Here is a 10,291-nt window from a genome sequence, read left to right on the forward strand (position 1 = left end):
GGACATTTTGGTAGATACATTGCAGAGACTCTACATTGCATTATCTTTCTTTAAAGAGTTTGAATTTTTTCCAGCAGACAATTAAATTTTGGGCAGAGATTTATCGTTAATTCCTGCCGGTGCTGGTGTGGGCGTTATGGAGTGGCTGAGCCGCTTCTCCGGTTGTCTCCCACTCCCTGACTCTTCTCCCTCCCTTTCTTTCCCTCCCTCAGCAGCTGATTTCCTGACCCTTCTATAACCCCCTGCTGACCTTGGCACCAAAGGATTGGTCTCCTTTTCCTGTTTCACTGCAGTTGAGGAGAGAAAAGATCACAAGCACCGTAGCTCACTAGCCAGATCGCTGCTACCACAGCCATGGCCGCGAGGCAGACACCACTCACCTGCGCGGGCCACGTGAGAACCATGGTTGGTTTGACTTTCAGTGGCTTCACGCCTTACAGCTGTTTCTTAATCAGCGCTTGCAAAGATGACCTATGCTATGTCAGTGAGATACAAGAGACTGGGTTGGAACATTTTGGGGTCATAAGGGTGCTGTTTGGGGTGCAACATTGGAAAAGGATGCAACTAAAGCAGCTACAGCAGCTGCAGATTTCACAGTCCAAGTGTGGGATGCTGTCTCAGGAGATAAGGTGAGGACCCTGGCTCATAAACACATGGTCAAACCGGTGGATTTTGCTCAGGATAGTAATTATTTGTTAACTGGGGACAGGATAAGCTGTTACGCATATATAACTTGAACAAACCTGAATTAGAACCTAACGAAATAAGTGGTCACACCTCTGATATTTAAAAGGCTCTGTGGTGTAGTGATGATAAACAGATTCTAGCAGCAGATGATAAAAAATGTCTGCCTTTGGGATCAGGCTACTATGACAGATGTGAAATCTCTAAATTTTAATGTATCTGTTAGTAGTATGAACATATTCCTGAGAGAGAGATTTTGGTAATAACTTTTGGACGGTCTATTGCTTTTCACAGTGTGGTAAGTTCGGAGCCAATTAAATCCTTTGAAGCTCCTGCACCATCAATTCTGCTTCTCTTCATCCCGAGAAAGAATTTCTTGTTGCAGGTGGTAAAGATTTTAAACTTTGTAAGTATGGTTATAACAGTGGAGAATTAGAATCCTACAAAGGACATTTGATCCTATTCACTGTGTGAGATTTAGCCCAGATGGAGAACTCTATGCCAACGGCTCTGAAGATGGAATATTGAGATTACGGCAAACTGTAGTGGGAAAGACACATGGCCTTTGGAAATGTGTGCTTTCTGAAGAAGACAGTGGTGAACTGGAAAAGCCAAAGATCAGTTCTTCAGAGACAGCAGAAGAGCTAGAAGAAATTGTTTTGGAGAATTCAGATTCCATCTATAGTTCAACTCCTGAAATTAAGGCCTCAGCATCAGGAATATGTCAGATAGTATAAATTTACACACTAAAACAAGTAAGCAGAGAAATGCATCAGCCTTCCAGAATTACTCTCTGCTCAAGACAAACATGGGCAGTAAGCAATGGGAATATAAATTTGCTCCAGTGCTGGAACTAACCAATGTGGTGTTACCTGAAAGTGAAAACTCTTAAGGGTATTAGGAGAAGGTAGGTGGGGAGTAATACTCTTTCAGTTACGAGCAGCCTGCTGTCTTTTTGAATGAATATGTGCAAGCCAATATCCAATTTCTCTTATTACAATAATATTTCTTGTAGCTGTTTATGTTATTATGGATAAAAAATATATAATGGCCTGCTTTTCTGACTTTTCCCTTACAGCAGAAAGCCTTTTATGCTTTAGTTATAAAGAAGAGGGAATACATGATAAAGCAATTGGTTTGATTTCTCTTTCATTGTATACTGCTTCTGAACATCTAATTGTTTTTAGTTATTGAAAGAAAATGTCCCTAAAACAAAACAAAAAAAAATTGGCAGAAAACCCTGATCTAATGGAGATCTGGTTAGGTCCTGGTTATGTTCTGCCTTTAATCCTAGGCTGTATCCCTTTGTCCTGGGGCACGGTATTTATGCCTAAAATGGGATCTTTCAGGGATTTTAATGAAAACCTCAAGGTTCGTATGAAGGTCCTCTTGTTTTCTGGGTCCCTGGCCCCAGTGTTGGTCTCCCTAACCCTGTGGCAGCTGCCTCAGTATTTATATATTTGACTTTCCAGTTGCTTTCCATTAGGTTCTTCAGAATTTCATCCTGCACACGTGCCAGTTAGAAGATAGTTAAGGGTTTAAGAGGAATTTGTATACAAATTTTGGGTTTTCCCCTTTGTGGCTCACTCATTTTCCAGATTTTTCCTCAGTTTGCAGCCTGCTTCCTCATCCAGGAAGAGTGCCACTTTCTGATTGAGTGCCATTTCCCGCTTCGGTAAGCTACGAAGTGTCCTCAGGGAAAAGACTGTCAAATGCAGACCTCACCTGGAGAGCGTCCCTTTTTCCAAAGACTATATTTCTTCCAGTTTGTCTTTCTTTTGCTTGGTCTCTATGCCCTCACACAGTTATTGTTATGTTTTGTTTGGAGTACATGTTTATTAGGAGTAGGAAGGTTAGCCTGATATAAACCGTGTTGTCATGCCAGGAGCTAAAAGTTGGTCTGGCTAGCATTGATTGTGTGGCATACATAGTGTAAAATTATTTGCAGCAATAATTTGAGGCCTAGGATCAAAGGAGTGTGAAGTCTTGTGGAGGCATATATAGTGTTCCAAGAAAGAGACATATTGGTCTTTGGTGGGCAGAGCAGAGGCAGGTGTGCTTCCCTCTTCTTTTTAAGATTTCAGGCAATCAGAGAAATACCTTTTAAAAGGGTAAAATAATGATCATTATGAGTATATAAACAAACAAAAAACCCCCCCCAAAAAAAAAATAAAATGGTAAATGTGTTCATGTACTGATAATGCACTTATTTTTGCAATTCACTGGAGAGGAGATTAAGGGCAGTGTCTGGAGGGGGCTCTAATGAGGAGAATTAACACCCTCAGAGGACCAGGCAAGCTCCCAGGCTTGTTGGAACTGAGGTCCAGAGGGAGGAACTCCCTCCTCTAGGGAAAACAAGAGATCACCCTAAAATATGTGTGACAACACAGAGGTATATGGGAATCTTGTAGTTTATATGTGATTGTTCTGTAAACCCACGATTTCTGTAATGAAAAAAAAAAACTGTGGCTGGGGGTAGCAGATGAGGAAAGACTGCCAGTTTAGCTGTGGTCCGACTCTGCCTTACATCCATCATAGGAGTCCTGTCCAGAAGGAGAAAAGGCTCAGAAACCAGGCTGTCATCTGCATCAAGAGCTGTGCTATTTGTCACTCCTGGTGCAGAACATCCCCTCTGTTCAGGGTCTGCATATTTCACTTCAGCCACTTCAGCTCTAAATGGGCTTCACTCCCACCTACCGGGCCTTCAGATGAGGCCACAGAAAGAGTTTCCATAAAAAACTCTGTTGCAAATTCCAGTAGCAGGTCATCATAGAGCTGCCCGCCTGGAGAGCAGTGGGAGCGGGGTGGGGTGAGAGAGTAAAGAGGCTTCTATCTGCTACAAAGTGCTGCCTAGAGAAGAAGACAGCTCAGAGTGGAAACGCGGGATTTGGAATTTGTGTGTCTATGTGCTGGGGGACTGCCTCTCCATTATGTGAACTCCCTTTTCCCCAAATACACAAAAGGCAAGCCTTGAAGCATAATGACTTAGCAAGCATCTGACAGCTGGCTTCCCCTTGGCTTCCTTGTCTGATCATCTCTCTCTTCTTGTTTTTCCTTAAATGTAGAATATCTAGGACCCTGAGCCTTGAGAAGGGCCGATTCTTGTTTGCATTCTTAGCAGCACCATGGTAACCAGTTCTCAGTGTGAGGATCAGTCACTTGGTACTGCTGATGTCACCCCAGCGACCTACCTAGGCAGAAGAAGCACAACTACCCTGGTGACAGGAGTGAGAAGCAGTTTCCTTTAAGTGCATGACAGTCTAGAGGCCCCCTGAGCTTAAGGCTGCCTCTAGATAGAATTCACAACCAGCTGAAAGTGCTCAGCTCCACTGTTACTGCCCAGTCCAAGCCACCACAATCTCCCCTGGACCAAGACAATACTTCCAACAGCTCTATCTGTTCCACTCTTAATCCTTACCAATATATTCTCTAAAAATGCTAAGGTGGTCTTTGTGAGTTGTGTATCACAGCATGCTATTTCCTTCCTTCAAGTCCCCGGTGATTTCCCTGTGTACTTCAAATAAGGTCCAAACCCTTTGTATGTGTACGTACCTAACAACAGAGCTTCAAAATACATGAAGCAAAAAATGGACAAAACTGAAGGGAGACATAGGTAAATCCACAATTATATTTGGAGACTCCAACACTCCTCTCATAGTAATTGATATAATCAGTAGACAAAAAGCAAGTGAGGATGTACAAGAATTGAATCACATCAGCTGACTGGTTCTAACTGACATGTAACGAGCGCTCCACCCAACAGCAGTAGAATAACCATTCTTTTCAAGTGCGCATGGACCATTGCCCAAGACAGATCACATCCTGGGTCACAAAAAAAGCCTTAGTAAGTCTCAGGATCTAAAAAGCTTAGTAAATCTTAAAAAATTAAAATTATACCAAGTATGCTCTCCAACCATAGTGCAATTAAACAAAAAAAATCAGTAACAGTAAGGTTGCCAAACACTTGGAAATTAAACACACTCTTCTAAACTATCCATGGGGCCAAAAGGAAATCTCAAGGTAAATTAGAAAATATTTTCAACTGAATAAAAATGAAAACATATCAAAATTTGTGAATGTGTGAGATGCAGCTAAAGAAGTCTTAAGACAAAATCTATGGCATTAAATGCTTCTATTATAAAAATCATAAGAATAAAGAAATACTAAAGCTAAGGGCAGAAAATAATAAAATTGAAAAAGAAAAAAATTAAGCAAAAAGCTGCTTCATTGAAAAGATCCATAAAATTGATAAACCTCTAGCAAGACTGACAAAGAAATAAAGAGAAAAGACACAAAGTATTATCAGGAATAAAAGAGGATATATCACTACCAATTTGAGGTCAGTGTTGCCATGATACCAAAATCAGGAAAAGAAAGAACAAGAAAAGAAAACAGGAGACCAATCTCACTTATGAAGGTGGATTGAAAGCACTCAAAATTTTAGTAAATTGAAATCAGCAATATATAAAAAGAATAATACATATGACAAAGTGGGGTTTATTCTCAGAACACAAAGCTGGTTCAATATTTGGAAATTCGTCAATGTAATCCATCATTTAACAGTCTAAAGAAAAAAGCACATGACCATATTAATGGCTGCAGAAAAGTATTTGACAAAATTCAGTATCCATTCATATTTTTTAAAAAAACCTTCAACAATATAGGAATACAAGGGGACTTCTTCAATCTGATAAAGGGCATCTACAAAAAAACCATGCAGCTAACATCACACTTGCTGAAAAGTGGAATGCTTTCCTCCTAAGATGAGGAACAAAACAAGTATGTCTACTCTTACCACAATTAAACAGCATACTGAAAACCCTACTATAAGGCAGAAAAAGAAATAAAAACATACTGATTGGAAATGAAAAAATAAAACTGTTTCCATCTACAGATGACATGACTGCCTAAATAGAAGGTTCCAGAGACATTATAAAAGAAAACTCATAGAACTAATAAGTGTACTTGGTAAGGTTGAAGAATATGAGGTCAACACATAAAAATCAATTGCATTTCTATTTCTGTATCTAGCAATGAGCAATTGGAAATAGAAATTTACTACAATAATACCATTTATAAAACCATTTATAAAAATGAAACATTTAGGCATAAATCTAACAAAACATCTATTTTGTAGTAAAACTATTTTGTAGTAAAACTACAAAATGCTAACGAAAGAAACAAAAGAAGACAGACTTCGTTTATGGATTGGAAGACTCAACATCGTCAATATGTAAGTTATACCCAAATTGATATATAGATTTAATGCAGTTCCAATATAAACAGATATAGACAGACCAAGTCTTAAATCTACATTGAAACTGAAGGAACTAGAGTAGCCAAAGGAAGTTGAAAAAGAAGGATACAGTTGAAGATATCACACTACCTGGGATTTTAAGATTTACTACAAAGGTACAGTAATCAATACTCTGTGGTATTGGTGAAAGACAGACACTGAGATCAACGGAACAGAATAAAAATTCCATAAATAAACCTACACAAATATGGCCAATTTATTTTTGACAACAATTCAAAGGCAATTCAATAGAGAAAGAATCGTTTTTTCAACAAAATGTTAGAACAACTGTACACTTTTATGCAAAAAGATAAATCTCCATCTAAATTCCTTACAGAAAAATTAACTCAAAATGGATCATAAGTCTAAATGTAATACTATAAAACCTTCAAGAAAACATAGAAGAAAAATCTTTGTGACCTTGAGTTAAGCAAAGAATTCTTTGACATGATACAATTCATAAGAGAAAAAAAAATGGATAAATTGGACCTTATAAAATTAAAAGCTTTTATTCTGTGAAAGCCACAGTTAAGAGAATAAAAGGGCAAGCTATAGACTCAGGAAAATATTTTCAAATCACATCTGACAAAGGACATGTATCCAGAATATTCAAATTGTCAAAACTCAACTGTTGTGTGTCAACGTAAGAAAATCAATTAATGTAATACACCATATTAATGTAACAAAGGATAAAAACCTACAGCATCATCTCAATTGATGCAGAAAAGATACTTGACAACATCTAGCACCCCTTCTTAATAAAAACACTTAGTAATCTAGGAATAGAAGGGGACCACCTTAACATGATAGAGGGTATATATGATAAAACCACAGCTACCATCATACTCAATGGTAAAAGATTAAAAGTTTTCCCTCTAGGATCACGAACAAGACAAGGATGCCAGTGTCACCACTGTTATATAACATTATATTGGAGGTTCTAGCTTGAGCAATTAACCAAGGAAAAGATATAAAAGGCATCCAAATTTGAAAGGAAGAAGTAAAAATTTCCCTATTTGCAGATGACATGGTCCTGCATGTAGAAAACCCTGAAAAAACCACAACAGAACTGGAGCTAATAAACAAAATAGGCAAAGTGAAGGAGGGTACAAGATCAACATTCAAAACCAGGTAGTGTTTTTATGTACCAGTAATGAACAAATGGAGATGAAATCAAGAAAAAATTCCATTTATAACAGCAACTTAAAGAATCAAATATTTAGGAATAAATTTAACCAAGGATGCAAGAGACTTACACATAGAAAACGAAAAAGCATCGCTAAAAGAAATCAAGGAAGACATAAATTATTCTGGGTTCATGGATTGGAAGACTAAATATGTTAAGAGTCAGTTCTACCCAAAGCAATTTACAGATTCAACCCAATTCCAATAAAAATTTCAACAGCCTTCTTTGCAGAAATGGAAAAGCCAATCATTAAGTTTATATGGAAGGATGAGGGGCCCTGAATAGGCAAAGTCACCTTGAAATAGAAGAGGAAGTTAGAGGACTCTCACTTATTACAAAGCATTATTATACAGTAATCAAAACAGTGTACATTACTCTCCCTGCTCCGTGGGACATGACTTCCAAGGGTGTAAGTCTCCCTGACAACAGGGGACATGACTCCCAGTGATGAGCCTGGCCCTGGCTTCGTGGGACTGGCAATGCCTTCTTGACCAAAAGGGGGGGAAAGAAATATAGCAAAATAAGGTTATAGTGGCTAAGCGATTTCAAATAGAGTCGAGAGGCTATTCTGGAGGTTACTTTTATGTAGGCTTCAAAAGGATATTGCAAATTTCCATGGTATGCCAAGCTCTAATCAACAGTATTCCTGATAACTCTAAAGAATACCCAGGGCTCTATCTGAGATCTATAATAGTTTTACCGAGTTTACTTCTCAGAAACCTAAAACCTCTAGATTGTTCCTATGCCAGAGAAGCCCTGAAACCCAGGGGTTCTGACATATTACAGAGGTGAACACTGAAGATGTCATATTGAGGAAAATATGCCAGACGCAAAAGGACTGATATTGTATGTTATCATTTATGTGAAATAACTAAAATTAGCAAATTCATAGAAACAGAAAGATTACAAGTTACCAAAGGCTAACATGGCAGGTTGGAGAGAAAGGGGAATTATTGTTTAATGGATACACTTTCTGTTTGGGGTGATGAAAATGTTTTGGAAACAGATAGTGGTGATGGTGGCAGAATATTATAAATGTAATTGGTATCACTGAATTATACACATATAAGTGATTAAAATGGGAAACTTTGTGTTGTTTATATGTTACCACAATTTAAATTTTTCTTATTTAAATAAATGAGAAAAAGTGCTAAGCACAAATAAATGAATGAATCTAAAAAAAAATCAGTATAGTACTGGCACGAGAATAGACATAAAGACCAGTGGAATCGAGCTGAGAGTTGAGAAATGACTGTCATATATTTGGCTACTGATTTTTTATGCAATTTTATTGAGATTTATTATATATTCACATACCATATAATCACTGAAAGTGTGCAATCAGTGGTTCACAGTATCATCACATAGTTGCGCATTCATCGTCACAAGCAATTTTTGAATATTTTCATTATTCCAAACAAAAAATAGGAAGAATAAGAATAAAAGTAAAAGTAATAAAGAACACCCCAAACACCCCATACCTCCCATACCGCCCTATTATTTATTTTTTGTCTTTTTTTTTTCTTACTCATCTGTCCATACACTGGATAAAGGGAGTGTTAGTCACAAGATTTTCACTGTCACAGGGTGGCACCTTAAAAGCTATGTATAAGCTGTACAATCATCTTCAAGAATCAAGACTACTGGATTACAGTTCAGTTGTTTCCCTCAAGCTACTCCAATACCCCAGAAACGGACATGGGATATCTATATACTGCATAAGAATAATCTCCAGAATGACCTCTTGACTCTATTTGAAATCTCTCAGCCACTGAAACTTTATTTCCTGCCTCTTCCCACTTTTGGTCACTTTCTCATTCCCACCATGCCAGGGCCAGGCTCGTCCCCAGGAGTCATGCCCCACGTTGCCAGGGACATTTACACCAGTGGGAGTTATGTCCTACATGGGGGTGGGGGGACAGTGAGTTCACCTGCAGAGTTGGCTTAAAGAAAGAGGCCTGGCCAACTGATTTTTGACATGGGTGCCAAGTCTACTCAACTGGGAAGAATTGCCTTTTCAATGATTGGTGCTAGGAAAACTGGATCTCCATATGCACAATAATGAAGATGGTCCCTCCCTCCCATCATTTATAAAAATCAACTCAAAATGGATTAAAGACCTAAATATAAGAACCAAAACTATAAAATCCATAGAACACCCAGGGAAACATTTCCAGGACCTTCTGTTAGGCAATAGTTTCTTAACTGAGAGCACAAGCAACGAAAGAAAAAATAAATAAATGGGACCTCATCAAACTGAAAAACTTTTGTATATCAAAGGACTTTATCATGAAAGTAAAAAGACAATCTATACAATGGGAGAAAATATTTGGAAATTTCATCTCCAATAAGGGTTTACTATCCAGGATACATATTTTAAAAAGCCTACAACTTAACAACAAAAAGACAAACAACCCAATTTAAAAAGTGGGTAAAAGACTTGAATAGACATTTCTCCAAAGGAGATATACAAATGGCCAAAAAGCACATGAAAAGATCCTTAACTTCATTAGATATTCTAATGCAAATAAAATCAAAGCCACAATGAGATAACATTTCACACCCACTGGAATGGCTACTATTATAAAAAATGGAAAATTTCAACTCTGGGAAAGGATGTGGAGAAATAGGAACACTTGTTGAACTGCTGGTGGCATTATAAAATGGTGCAGTCTCTATGGAACACAATTTGGCTGTTTCGTCAGAGAGTTTAGTATAAAACGAGCATATGACCCAACAATCCCACTATTCGGCATAGACCCCAAAGAAGTGAAAGCAGGGGCTCGATTAGATACTTTCTGCTCATAGCAGCATTATTCACAATTGCCAAAAGATGGAAGCAACCCAAATATTGATCAAGAGATGAAAAGATTAAAAAAAAAACGTGGCATACATACATATATATAATGGAATATTATTTAGCTATAAAAAGGAATAAAGTTCTGATACATGTGACATCAATGAACCTTGAAGAAGTCATGTTGAATGAAATAAGCTACACACAAAAGGACAAATGTTATATAATCTTTCTGATATGAAATAACTATAATAAGCAGATTCATAGAGTAAAAATCTGGAATACAGGTTACTGGGGTCTAGGTTGGAGGTAAGGAATGGGGAACTTA

The 10,291-nt window shown here is 37.8% G+C and overlaps 1 pseudogene; it reads left to right on the forward strand.

Annotated features, from left to right (window-relative positions):
* Positions 1 to 307: 307 nt before the first annotated feature.
* LOC143675873 (serine-threonine kinase receptor-associated protein pseudogene) lies at positions 308 to 1,421 on the forward strand (annotated as a pseudogene).
* Positions 1,422 to 10,291: the final 8,870 nt, after the last annotated feature.

The sequence above is a fragment of the Tamandua tetradactyla genome, chromosome 3 (assembly GCF_023851605.1).
Source record: "Tamandua tetradactyla isolate mTamTet1 chromosome 3, mTamTet1.pri, whole genome shotgun sequence".
Classification (NCBI taxonomy): Eukaryota; Metazoa; Chordata; class Mammalia; order Pilosa; family Myrmecophagidae; genus Tamandua; species Tamandua tetradactyla.